The sequence below is a fragment of the Piliocolobus tephrosceles genome, chromosome 10 (assembly GCF_002776525.5).
Source record: "Piliocolobus tephrosceles isolate RC106 chromosome 10, ASM277652v3, whole genome shotgun sequence".
Lineage (NCBI taxonomy): Eukaryota > Metazoa > Chordata > Mammalia > Primates > Cercopithecidae > Piliocolobus > Piliocolobus tephrosceles.
Window position 1 is genome coordinate 58,416,099 of NC_045443.1, and position 14,005 is coordinate 58,430,103.

General features: G+C 35.8%; 1 pseudogene; it reads right to left on the reverse strand.

Moving 5' to 3' along the window:
• Positions 1-6,866: 6,866 nt before the first annotated feature.
• The window catches only part of LOC111551270, a 7,982-nt pseudogene continuing 843 nt past the window's right edge, over positions 6,867-14,005 (reverse strand).

Here is a 14,005-nt window from a genome sequence, read left to right on the forward strand (position 1 = left end):
GTATTTATTGAGAATTATCTTTACCATTAAAAGGATAAGGGAGCGGCTGGACAATAGGATTATTGTAGGGAGGAAATCGGCAGTAAGACATATGAAAAAATCCTTGTAACATGAATAAGTTTAAAGGAAAATGCTGTGCCTTGAGATGTATATGCGACATCTCCATAAACCTTTTAGCAGTATTGCTCCAGCAAGTCCCACCTTATTCCAGCAAGTCCCACCTTATTCCTAAAGGCGTTTTCTCCTTACTCAGTAAACAAGGCACACAATGGGTATTACCCGGAGATGTTCCATTGCCCAGGGAGGGGCAGGAATTTTAGCCAGCAAGCTGCCTTCAGGTACTTGTTTAACAAAGACACATCCTGCACAGCCCAATATCCTTTTAACCTTAAATCACCTTCGAACATGTCTCTTGCAAGGACAAAGTTGGGGGTAGGGTCACAGATTAACAGCATTTCAAATACAGAAATAAACGGAGTCTCTTATGTCTACTTCCTTCTATATAGACACAGTAACAGGCCGATCTCTCTTTTTCCCACAAACAAGTGATCTATTGGACAGCATGGTAACTTTAGTTAATAATGATGTATTACATACTTCAGAATTGCTGAAAGAGTAGATTTTAAATGTTCTTACCACAAAGCAATGGCCAATATGTAAGGTGATATATATGTTAATTAGCCTGATTTCATTATTTATAATGTATACATATATCATAATATCACGTTGTACTCCTTAAATATATAGAATTATTATTTGTCAGTTAAAAATAAATAAAATAAGAATAGCACATGAATGATCATTTACTTTTCAAATTCAACCTGTCTAGAGCTAATTCAATTATTTGCAAACACCTCCTTCTCCTCTCAAATTTAGATCTATTTCTCCACTTCGCATGTCAAAATTTTAGAGTAATATGGAAGTCTTTCCACCTCCTTGTTTGAATATAAGTCCTCAATTCCTGTCAACTAGGTCTTCATCATATTCCCTTTTTCTGTGCTGAGTTTTTGGCCACCATCCTGAATCAAGAGCCATTTTCTTTTTTTCTCAAATTTTCCATAGTTAGTCAACTGGCATCTCTGTCCCAAATATCACTACCTTTGAAATTAAAAGATCAATGTCACTTTCATACATCATAATCATTCACACACAATTTCTCCCTCAGTCTGACAGTGAAGTCTTCCCAAAATCTGCCCCAATCAGTCTTTTCCAGCTTTGCATTCCATTACTCCCACATGATCCAGAAAGGGTTCCAACAATTACTCAAACGTGCCATTACCTTTTCCACCTGTTTATCTTTATTCATAACATTTATTTTTCCTCCTCGCATGCCTACTGACATTCTTCCCATTCTCTGAGATCCACTCAAAGGTCACTTTTTCAGTGATACCCTATATGATTTTCTAAGCATAACATAATCACTGATTTCCTTTAGCACCTCCAAGCCATTTCATTACAGCACATTTCACATATGCTTTTGAATTGTTGTTACTTATGCTATCTTGCCTCTACTACTGAACTATAAGCAATCTATGGACAATATAGTGCAGTATCTGTCATAGTTGCCCCCAAAATACATTGTACTTACAGGATGTCAACATATGTTTGTCAAATAAATGAATAATTGCTATAAAATTGACTTACTGAGTTTCTCAAAAGTTATAACAGAAAACAAAAGAATCAAATAGGTGTGTGAAAACAAAAAGAGAAAGAAGAGGAAAAAGACAGACAGTAGAGATTATATGAATCTAAATAAGTCGCTTACCCTTTCTGAATGCAGATTATCTTTATGTAAAGAAAAAAGTTGGCCTAGATGATTGCTGAGGTGCTCCTTGTGCTAACATTCTATAATTTCATGATTCACTAGAGACTATCACAACTCAATGCAAGCAATAACACATGCCTCTGGCTCCCAGCTGCACTGTCCACTTTTTTCAATCCTCTCCAGCTATGATCCTATGACAGAAAGTCAAAGTGATGAAGTGGTTTAATTCAGCACGCAAATTAGTGCAGCTCTGAGCCTAAAAGAAATAATGTTGTGGGCAGGTAAAGAAAATTGGAAAGCCGATCCACAACTCTACAGCGTGTTGGTTTGGAGTAAGTAATTTTCTTATATGTCAGATGCATAATCTTTAGTATCTGAAGTAAGGAAAAATAGACAGGTTAAGAAATTATTTTAATATGTATGCAGATATTACATAAATACATTCATATTCCCTTATTATGTTTTTATTTACTATTGTTTACTATATGCCTTAAAACTAACAACATATAATAGTTTTATTCCCAGTCTTCACATACACATTTAAAAGTAATTGGCATGTGTCATTTTACACGAAAACTTAGATTCATTATATTCAAGGAAATCACCAAGTTTGTGGGGTGGTGTGTTGTTACTCTATTCCAATAAGACTCCAATTATTCATCATTCAAAGCATAACAGAATTCCTTAGTAAATTGGCTGGAATAAATCCCCAAACTGCCTTAAGTTTCTCTTGAAAGCATTTTGAAACCTTTAATGCTGGATATATCAAAATATCACAAAACAAACTCAATGGGCTTAACCATTTTATCCCAGCAGCTCTAACCTTCATTTTTCTACATTTTCTTGCAGAGACACGCATTTGGAATATATTTTTCTACTTCTGGTTTATGCTTTTTCATGTCAGAAAAGATTACCTTTTATCATTCACTCAACTGTGTAAACCAGGTATCAAGATTTATCCTTAACTCTTCTTTCTTCCTTAATTCATACTTACAAGAATTGATATTTATCTTATCAGTTGTACTTTATAAACATCTCAGGTTCATCTATGTTTTTCTTTCTTCTGCTTTTATTTTATTTCAGGTTGATATCACCTCTTGCCTAGAACAGTGTACACCAAGCTTTTATTGATCATGAATATATATTAGTAAGAAACATTCAGCAACAATTTCCAAAATGTGTATGTTTATTTTGTTTCTAAATTTTGCAAGAAACTTTGGCCAATCATATGCTTCACAATTAGAAAACAGTGCAGCAGAATGTACAACACAAGAAGTTACAAATGAATAGATAGTTCAAATATTGTCTTTCTACGCCAGTGGTATTGGTCCTATTTATCCCTAGGTGGCATGTGCTTTACTTGGAGAACCTCTGTCCCAGGTTCCATTAATGTCCCGACTCGCGGGACAGTCGAACGGGCCCTGGAAGGGGGAGTGGGAATGGAGGAGACAAGAAAACACGAGAAATGGAGACAAGACAAATAGCCTGATCAAGTCTCGTTTAATAATGGTGGTGCGATGCCTTATATAGGCTGGCAGGGGAAGAGGTTGGGCCAAGGCGGTAACGGTGGCCGGGTCTTCTCAAATTACAATTGCGCATGCGCCGTGGGTTTGTAATTTTCCCGGGCACGGGGACGCACCTGCGCGGGAGGCTGCATATCTTTCTGGGCGCGAAAAGGTCGGCGCGCGCGGGAAAGGTTTGGGCGCGCGCGGGAAAGGTTTAGGCGCCCGCGGGAAAGGTTTTAGGCGCGGGCGGGAACAGGTTATAATGAAGAACCCGGAAATGTGCCATTTTGTCTCCGCTTTGCGGAGATCAAGCAACAGAGGTCGGCTAACTCCGGGCCTTATGGCTCCGGACACATTAACAGTCCCCCTGCCTGGTTAAAAGCTTTGAGTCTTAACCTCCACAATGCACTATTTTTAAAATGTAAGTGCTTTCACATCCTTCCCCAATTAAAGCATTTCTATGTCTTCCTATTTTTTCTAAGAATGAGATATAAACTCTTTAAGATGCTTCACAAAGCCCCTTTATGACCTGGCTATTTTCTTGTTATCCGGTTTCGTTTCTTGTTATTCCTGTCCCACTTTTCTCCTGCCTTCCACAAATATGCACCTTGTCTATGCTGAAGTATTTTCAGAATCAAATGTAGGTGACCATGCTTTATCTCCTCACTAAGCCTTTGTCTATCCATTTAATTCTGCTGAGAACATTTTCTCCTTTCTCCTACCCACTGCATCTGATTAAGTCCTACTCATCCTTGATATGTCATTTTAGACTTTATTTCATCTGGAAAATGCCTCTCCTATAAGCTACTCTGGTGTACAAAATTCATCCTTACGCTCTTCCATGCCAGTGAATTTTAATTGTCAGTTTGTCTTTTACATTGGCTTAATGATTAGTATACATTGGAGTAATCTAAATCACTTACAAACCTTCCTTAAGTCCTATTTTTTCAACCTCATCCATAGATATTTTGATTCTATATTTCCAGGATAGAGCCCAGGAATGTGCATTTTTAAAGCACCAGGGTGATTCTTATGCACATATTTGCACTAGAATGGATGCTTATTTATTGCTATATCTTCAGTATCTTTAGGAATCTTGGCATATAATAGGCGCTTAATAAATATTTTTTGATAAAATGTATGACGGATATAATTGATAGAAAATATAACTGAGTTTTGAGGCAGAGGTAACAGTAAAAGCAAGAAAATGAATGCATAAAATCTCAAAATTTGCTGAGATACCTTTAAATATAATTTTTGTCTTTCTTGCTTTCCAAAATGCAAGTCTTCAGTGACAGAGAGGTAGCATACTTACAATGAATGGGCCAGCTTGATGTTGTCCTCCTATCTGTGCAGCAACTAGTGGAGGAGCTTCTGACAGGTAAAAATTGTCTTTCATATGGGTTTTGGTAAATGACAAAGGAATTGGTTGGGTTAGAGGTTGTGGTTGGGTAGTCAAAAGGAAGAGGAAAAGCTGAAGCCAAAGAACACAGTTTTGTAGATTGTATTGAATAGTTCGGACTTCATTCTAAAGATGTCATCCCGGTCCTTAAGGAATATTGACTTAACTCAGAAAACTGACTAGATCAAAATATGGAGTATTAGCAGATAACAAACCTTTAAAAGCTAAGGATCCCTTTCTGCCACCTGACTCTACCATGTGGAGAGCCATATGCTTTATGATCATTGCTCCTCCCTGCCTACTCTCACTTAGAGTTTACAGAGGCTCTGTTCACTGGCAAATATTACCACCACTGCAGACCAGAAGCAAAGACAAACCTGACTCCTCAGCCAACTTGCTGCCTAAATCTTCCAAATCTCCACTGAATTCTGTTAGGTTCATGTGACCACTGTCTTCTAGGATTTTACGCTGATGATTCTCTTGGTGGCATTTTCCTGAAGTCAAACTCACTCTTCTCTCATCCTTCCTAAGATGCATATTGCATATTGGTTGGTTTGTTCTTTGCTAGTCCTTTGTTTTTGTTTTAGTTTTTCATTACCCTTTTGTTTTTGGAATTTGAGAATACAAATAGTGCTCTCCTCATCCCCAAATTTGCAAAAAATAAATAAATAAAATAAATAAATAAATAAATAAATAAAAGACAAACATATGAGTCCCAATATTAAGTCTATAAGAGCCAGTTTGGAGAATATGGGTCTTAGCTGGAGGTCCCAATATTAGGTTTATAAAAGCATGTTTGGAGAATATGGAGCTTAGATATTCAGGCAAGAGAGTTTGCTAACATTTCACTTCAGAATTAGCCATACACCTTCTAATCACACATTGAGCTCTACAACTGCATGCTTCTGACCAAAGACCTGTTCCCTGAAACTTACTATACAGAGAAACAAAGGAGACCATGACAAATCTTCTGTGCCGTGAGGAAGATCCCTCAAACAAGAGGTGTGGAGGGTCTGCCCAAGCCACACATGCCCAGCTCATTTCCAACCTCAGCACTCAGTGAAGTCAGTCCACTACGTAGGAAGGAGTAAATAAGATGGGTAGAGAGACTAGAATTGTTATTCTGAAAAATGTCGCTGTCTGTGGGAATGTGAGTCAGGAATAAGTCATCTGCCCACAGACCATAACCATTTCACTAAGCATTACTTCACCTCTTCACTTTTAGTGTAAACTCTCTTTCCCCAATTGCTTTCTCAATTTAACGTAGTTTTCTCAAACCCATCTGCAGATATCATGAGTTGGAATCCACACTCTCAATCAACATCCCTAATGCCATTTCTAATCTTTCACTCCCTCACTTTCTGGTAAAAATCTCTAACTTTCAGAAGTTTTATCACTTGTGTCTATCACCATCTAACTAGTACTTCTCATTGTTATCGCTTTCATTTTGCAAAGTATTTGTGTTTGGCTCTCAGTGTGTTCTCCCCACTTACTCCTGATGAAATGTTACGAACTGAGTAATTCATTGAATAATTTCTGCACTGCACCTAAACTATTTACATCCTTAGACACATCACACATACACAGTTTCATCTCTAAAATCATAAATTGAGGCATGACACTCTGCAAATACTTCCTTTACATACTTACATTGCTTATCTTCATTGGATCTTACCCCACATTTATCACCTCTAAATTTTAAAATCCACGAGGCCCTCCAGCCTTAAATCCTTCTCCATTTCAGTTTAGACGTAATGTTACATTATTTCAGACAGTATCCTAAAGATATCTTTAGCTTTCTTTACCTCTGTCCTCAGGCCATATCCACTGACAAAAATTCCAAACCCTGGATAAGCCCTTCTTTTCCCTCTCCTATACCTGTGTTCAAATTGATGAGTGCAGTTAAGCACATCATACAATTGGAGAAAAGTTCGATAATAAATCCACTGATACGAATTTTTTTCTGGCCCTCAACATTGGCCAGCAATTAATAGGACTAGGTTTTTAAAATTAATTTACTTCTCAATTATCCAAAAGTTGAATAATTTCTGAGTGAGTCAAGCCTCTAAAAATTAACCTCTCTCTTTCTGTGTGTGTGTGTATGTGTGTACTCATGAATGTAGCAGAGAAACAGAAAGAATTATTTATACTTTATTTTTTATTCTTAAAATTAGTCATCAAAAGGTGGCATATTTCAATTGCAGGCAAACTCATCGATGGAGACAGACTCTGTGTTTCTCAGATAGATACTGCCAGCTAGTAATTCTGCACTTAAAATGGGCTTAGAATAACATGTCTGAAATATTGAATATGTGTTTACAAATAAAGAGCAACAGGACTTCTTTCTAAAGTCTATATGTCAATTCAAATGACCAAAAAGTTTTAAAGGCCTAAGCATGATAATAGTTTATCCTATTTCATTATTGGTATTTAATTCTAACATTTTAATAAATAATTTCTTCCACTTGGATACATTTGTTTACCTAGTTTATATTTTAAGGATGCAATTAGACATAAACATCTAATTTATTTATCTTGTAAACTCAAAATTCTTTCATTAGTGCAATCTCAGAATTTATCTATACTATGAAAAAAGTGGAATGAAAATCCATGTTAGAATCATTATACCAGGGAACAGTGAGTCAAGTTCTCCCACTTTTTAAGTTCAATTTTATATTTAGTAGAGTCTTCTAGATGATATTCTAACAGTAAACCCTGGCCATGTCATTTAAAGTTATAAAATAGTAATTGACTGTATTATATGACAGCCAAAAACATTCTGCTATTTTTTGGACAATGGAAATCAGAGGTTGGATATAATTTCTAAAATAGGATATAAAGTAAATGACAGACTTGCAGCCAACAAACTTTATCAATTATATAATCATTAAAAAGAAGACTAAATAGTCATATTATTTACCTGCACCATTGTCTTAAAGAAGTCACTTCAACTCTGAGCCTCAGACATTCATTGAAATGGTGATAATGATACCAATTTATAAAATTATTATAAGAATTAAATTAGTTAATATATATGAATGCATCCCTTTTGTAGCGCCTAAAGTTCTACAGAACACTGAGTTTTATTATTACCACACAAAAATAATATAAATAAAATAAATATTTTCTGTATGTGAACATATAAAGGTATGTTTATATAACTTGTTGATTCGTAACAGAAAAATCATTGGTGTTAGTATAATTCTGGGAATTACATTTTTTCAGACTATAAATTCCAATTTTCTCATGAAATCAAAGTTGATGGAAGAAAATATATGTCAAAAGCTTCTATTTGGAGGGCTAATCTGAAATATTTGTTTTTTGGAACCAAAACAATTATGGTTCTATATCAATTTGGAGAATTATAAAAATGATACAAGAAAAATTAACCCCCAGGTTATATCTAGCTATTTCCAAATAATCCAATCTCAAGTAACATTTTCTATTATTTTTGATATTGGAATGGAAGTAAGGAACCACAACTTGTGCTTTCCTCAGAATCTGTTAATAGGAATTAATTTCGTTCAACAGGCTTTAACGATCTACTCAACCGGAAAATATCACGAATAAAATTTATGTTGTTATGTTTTCTGACAATAAAAGAGAGTTAAGAAATTACTATTTATCTCGTTATATAGATAATATTAGATAGTACATGTGAAAACCTATGAAAACTACAGAACGATTATTGAAAGCCAAAATAAATAGAAAGTTACATGAAAATAAGAAGGTACAAAGAAAATAAAACAATATATCAGGATAAATTAAGGATTACAAAACTTTAGTGGACATTATAATTTCCTTTTAAAAAATATTTTGCTTTACTGAAAGAGACAATGATTCAATAGATCAATGGTGCAATGCAGAAGGTTGGCAAAGGTGTATTTCTTTCTCTAGTACCTCAAATGATTTTAGTGAAATTGGTTGCTGGACCCTGGATAATGTTTAGAAATACCACTCCGGATGACAAATGTGCTAACTATTAACTCTTTAAAGAGTCATAACTTAACTCTTCGTTATCTCTCTGGTATGTGCAAACAAGCACACACATGTATGATGTAGACATATTTTTCCTTCAATTTTATATGTACATCTTTTCTCTATGTATCAAGTTAATGGTATAGAATAAAACAACTAAGTGACACATAGTACAAAGTATAATGCAAGTAAGATTTTTATCTTATTATAATTTTATTTTAGTATATCAATAATTGTTAAATATATAGCTCTGATTACATGTAATGTAATAATGACCATGATTGTAAATAATTTCATTAGAAAATAACAACATACGACTGGGCGTCGTGGTTCACGCCTGTAATCCCAGCACTTTGGGACGCTGAGACAGGTGGATCACGAGGTCAGGAGATCAGGACCATCCTGGCTAACATGGTGAAACCCCACCTCTACTAATAATAAAAAAAATTAGCCGGGCATGGTGGCTGGCACCTGTAGTCCCAGCTACTTGGGAGGCTTAGGCAGGAGAATGGCGTGAACCGGGTGGCGGAGTTTGTAGTGAGCCAAGATCGTGCCACTGCACTCCAGCCTGGGTGACAGTGCAAGACTCTGTCTCAAAAAAGAAAAAAAAAGAAAGTAACCATATATGATGAGGTAGTATTTCAATGTGACATTTTTTATAATAAAATCATCTATCATCAGTATAGTCAACATTTTATCAAGAGCAAAATACATTTTCAGAATATTTATCTTAATTTCACTTATTGCAAATATATTTATGAATATAATTACATATATTTATAAAAATATAACAATTAAATGTAGACTTTATTATCTCTTTATTATTTGTCAGGCACCTTCAATGTAATTAGTACTTACAAGAAACAACTAATACTACTATTTTTTTCTTTATTATACTTTAAGTTCTAGGGTACATGTCACAACATGCAGGTTTGTTATATATGTATACATGTGCCATGTTTGTGTGCTGTACCCATTAACTCATCATTTACATTAGGTATATCTCCTAATGCTATCCCTCCCTCCTCCCCCTGCCCCACAACAAGCCCCGGTGTGTGATGTACCCCTTCCTGCATCCAAGTGATCTCATTGTTCAATTCCTACCTATGAGTGAGAACATGTGGTGTTTGGTTTTCTATTCTTGCGATAGTTTGCTGAGAATGATGGTTTCCAGCTGCATCCATGTCCCTACAAAGGACATGAACTCATCCTTTTTTATGGCTGCATAGTATTCCATGGTATATATGTGCCACATTTTCTTAATCCCGTCTGTCATTGATGGACATTTGGGTTGGTTCCAAGTCTTTCCTATTGTGATGATAAACATAAGTGTGCATGTGTCTTTATAGCAGCATGATTTATAATCCTTTGGGTATATACCCAGTAATGGGATGGCTGGATCAAATGGTATTTCTAGTTCTAGATCCTTGAGGAATCGCCACACTGTCTTCCACAATGATTGAACTAGTTCACAGTCCCACCAAAAGTGTAAAAGTGTTCCTATTTCTCCACATCCTCTCCAGCACATGTTGTTTCCTGACTTTTTAATGGTCGCCATTCTAACTGGTGTGAGATGGTGTCTCATTGTAGTTTTGATTGGCATTTCTCTGATGGTGAGTGATGATGAGCATTTTTTCATGTGTCTGTTGGCTGTATAAATGTCTTCTTTTCAGAAGTGTCTGTTCATATCCTTTGCCAACTTTTTGATGGGGTTGTTTTTTTCTTGTAAATGTGTTTGAGTTCTTTGTAGGTTCCGGATATTAGCCCTTTGTCAGATGAGTAGATTGCAAAAATTTTCTCCCATTCTGTAGGATGCCTGTTCACTCTGATGGTAGTTTCTTTTGCTGTGCAGAAGCTCTTTAGTTTAATCAGATCCCATTTGTCAATTTTGGCTTTTGTTGCCGTTGCTTTTGGTGTTTTAGACATGAAGTCCTTGCCCATGCCTAAGTCCTGAATGGTATTGCCTAGGTTTTCTTCTAGGGTTTTTATGGTTTTAGGTCTAACATTTAAGTCTCTAATCCATCTTGAATTAATTTTTGTATAAGGAGTAAGGAAGGGATCCAGTTTCAGCTTTCTACTTGTGGCTAGCCAGTTTTCCCAGCACCATTTATTAAATAGGGAATCCTTTCCCCATTTCTTGTTTTGGTCAGGTTTATCAAAGATGAGATGGTCATAGATGTGTGGTATTATTTCTGAGGACTCTGCTCTGTTCCATTTGTCTATATCTCTGTTTTGGTACCAGTACCATGCTGTTTTGGTTACTGCAGCCTTGTAGCATAGTTGGAAGTCAGGTAGCGTGATGCCTCCAGCTTTGTTCTTTTAACTAAGGATTGTCTTGGCAATGCAGGCTCTTTTTTTGGTTCCACATGAACTTTAAAGTAGTTTTTCCAGTTCTGTGAAGAAAATCATTGGTAGCTTAGTGGGGATGGCATTGAATCTATAAATTAACTTGGGCAGTATGGCCATTTTCATGATATTGATTCTTCCTATCCATGAGCATGGAATATTCTTCCATTTGTTTGTGTCCTCTTTTATTTCATTGAGCTGTGATTTGTAGTTCTTGAAGAGGTCCTTCACATCCCTTGTAAGTTGGATTCCTATGTATTTTATTCTCTTTGAAGCAATTGTGAATGGGAGTTCATTCATTATTTGGTGGTTTGTGTTATTGATGTGTAAGAATGCTTGTGATATTTGCATGTTGATTTTGTATCCTGAGACTTTGCTGAAGTTGCTTGCCAGCTTGAGGAGATTTTGGGCTGAGACAATGGGGTTTTCTAAATATACAGTCATGTCATCTATAAACAGGGACAATTTAACTTCTTCTTTTCCTAACTGAATAAACTATTTCTTTCTCTTGCCTGATGCCCTGGCCAGAACTTCCAACACTATGATGAATAGGAGTGGTGAGAGAGGGCACCCTGTCTTGTGCCAGTTTTTAAGGGGAATAGTTCCCGTTTTTGCCCATTCAGTATGATGTTGGCTGTGGGTTTGTCATAAATAGCTCTTATTATTTTGAGATACGTTGCATCAATACCGAATTTATTGAGAGTTTTTAGCATGAAGAGCTGTTGAATTTTGTCAAAGGCCTTTTCTGCATCTATTGAGATAATCGTGTGGTTTTTATCTTTGGTTCTGTTTATATGCTGGATTATATTTATTGATTTGCGTATGTTGAACCAGCCTTGCATCCCAGGGATGAAGCCCACTTGATCATGGTGGATAAGCTTTTTGATGTGCTGCTGGATCCAGTTTGCCAGTATTTTATTGAGGATTTTTGCATCGATGTTCATCAGGGATACTGGTCTAAAATTCTCTCTTTTTGTTGTGTCTCTGCCAGGCTTTGGTATCAGGATGATGTTGGCCTCATAAAATGAGTTACGGAGGATTCCCTCTTTTTCTATTGATTGGAATAGTTTCAGAAGGAATGGTACCAGCTCTTCCTTGTACCCCTGGTACAGAATTGTGGGAATTGTAGAATTTGGGAATTTGGCTGTGAATCCATCTGGTCCTGGACATTTTTGGTTGGTAGGCTATTAATTATTGCCTCAATTTCAGAGCCTGCCATTGTTCTATTTGGGGATTCAACTTCTTCCTACTTACTACTACAACTACTTCCTTCTTACTACTAATTTTTATATTTTCACCACCTACTATGTATGAACCAGAAATTATATTTTGTTTTATTTCTTTTTAATCACCATTTGGAGGCATAATTTACACGCATTTAAATTCACCAAGTTTAAGGAAACAATTCTATGTGTTTTGACAAATGTGTATTATCATGTAATCATCATCACAATCAAGATATAGAACATTTCCATCAGTCATAAAAAATGTATCATGCCTCTTATAAAATTATTTTCCCCAAATCTGGTTTAGCAGCAGTCAATCCATACTTGGTCACTATAGCTTTGCCTCCTCTAGAATTCCGTATAAATAGAATCATCCTTAGCAAATAAACACAGAAACAGAAAACCAAATACCCCATGTTGTCACTTATAAGTGGGAGCTAAATGATGAGAACATATTAGACACATAGAGGGGAACAACAGACACTGGGGCCTACTTGGGGATGGAGGCTGGGACAAGGAGGAGATCAGAAAAAATAACTATTTGCTACCAGGCTTAGTACATGTGTGGTGAAATAATCCATACAACAAACTCCCGTGACATGAGCTTACCTATATAACAAACCTGCACATGTATCCCAACCTAAAATAAAATAAAAATAAAAATAGAAAAAAAGCTTAAAGAAAGAAAAAAAAAAGAATTCCATATAAATAGAATCACACAGTCTATAGACGACTATGCCTGGTTTCTTTCATTTATACTGCTTCAGAGATTCATCTATGTTGTAGCTGCATTAGTAGTTTTTTCTTCAGTATTATCCTTTGTATGGGCATCCCTGTATTTGTTTAGAAATTTACATGTTAATTGACATTCACTGTTGATTGGCATCATCTATCCACTTGTATATTGGTTGCCAGTTTTAATTTGTTATAAATAAAGCTGCTATAATTATTGAAGTGCAGTTCTTCGTAAGAATTTTTCTTTTTTTCCCTTTATGGAAATACTTAGAGAATTACTAGTCCTGGCATAGATATATGTATAACTGTTCTGTTAAGCTGAATTGATGCAATTGATGCTGCAATACTGGTGATAAAGTTATTGAATACAAAACGGTATTATTCAGGACTTGCCTCTGTAAGTGCCTCTCTAAACTGAAGGGTAAGTGATGCACCAACACCGTATTCTTCATATTTAGTATTTGATTTTTACCCTGAGATGACTAAAACCAGCAAATGTAGCCCGACATGTGACACCACACCAAAACTTATAGCCAAACCGAATGCGCTTTCCCCCAGTAAACTGTTCACACCCGTGATGACCAAAATAAGGAACCAAGGATTCATCAAAGCTGAAATATGATCCATTTGGAACAAATTTCATACATCTCTCATTGAATTTGCTTATGAGAGGTTGTAACTTGGAAAATTTGTCCATTGGATCCAAATTTACATTGTCAGCAACATGCAAATTAGAAAATATAGTCTCAAAGTGATCACGTCTCATGGCAGCACTCACCAGTACATTATGCACATCTGTTCTTTGTTTACAGAACATACACCTTCTAGGAACTGAGACACAGGCACTCAGAAAAATAATTCCCATAAAACATTTGAATTCGGAGCTAGTCAAGCCAAGATGTACACTCTTACTTCCAGCATATAAGTTGGAGAATTTGACAACGAGTTCAAAGACCTTTTCATCAAGAAAAAGTTCAAGAGCTTCTGTGGGAGTTCTCATTTTGGTAAAAAAAAAAAAAAAAAAAAAAAAAAAAAAAAAAAAAAAAAA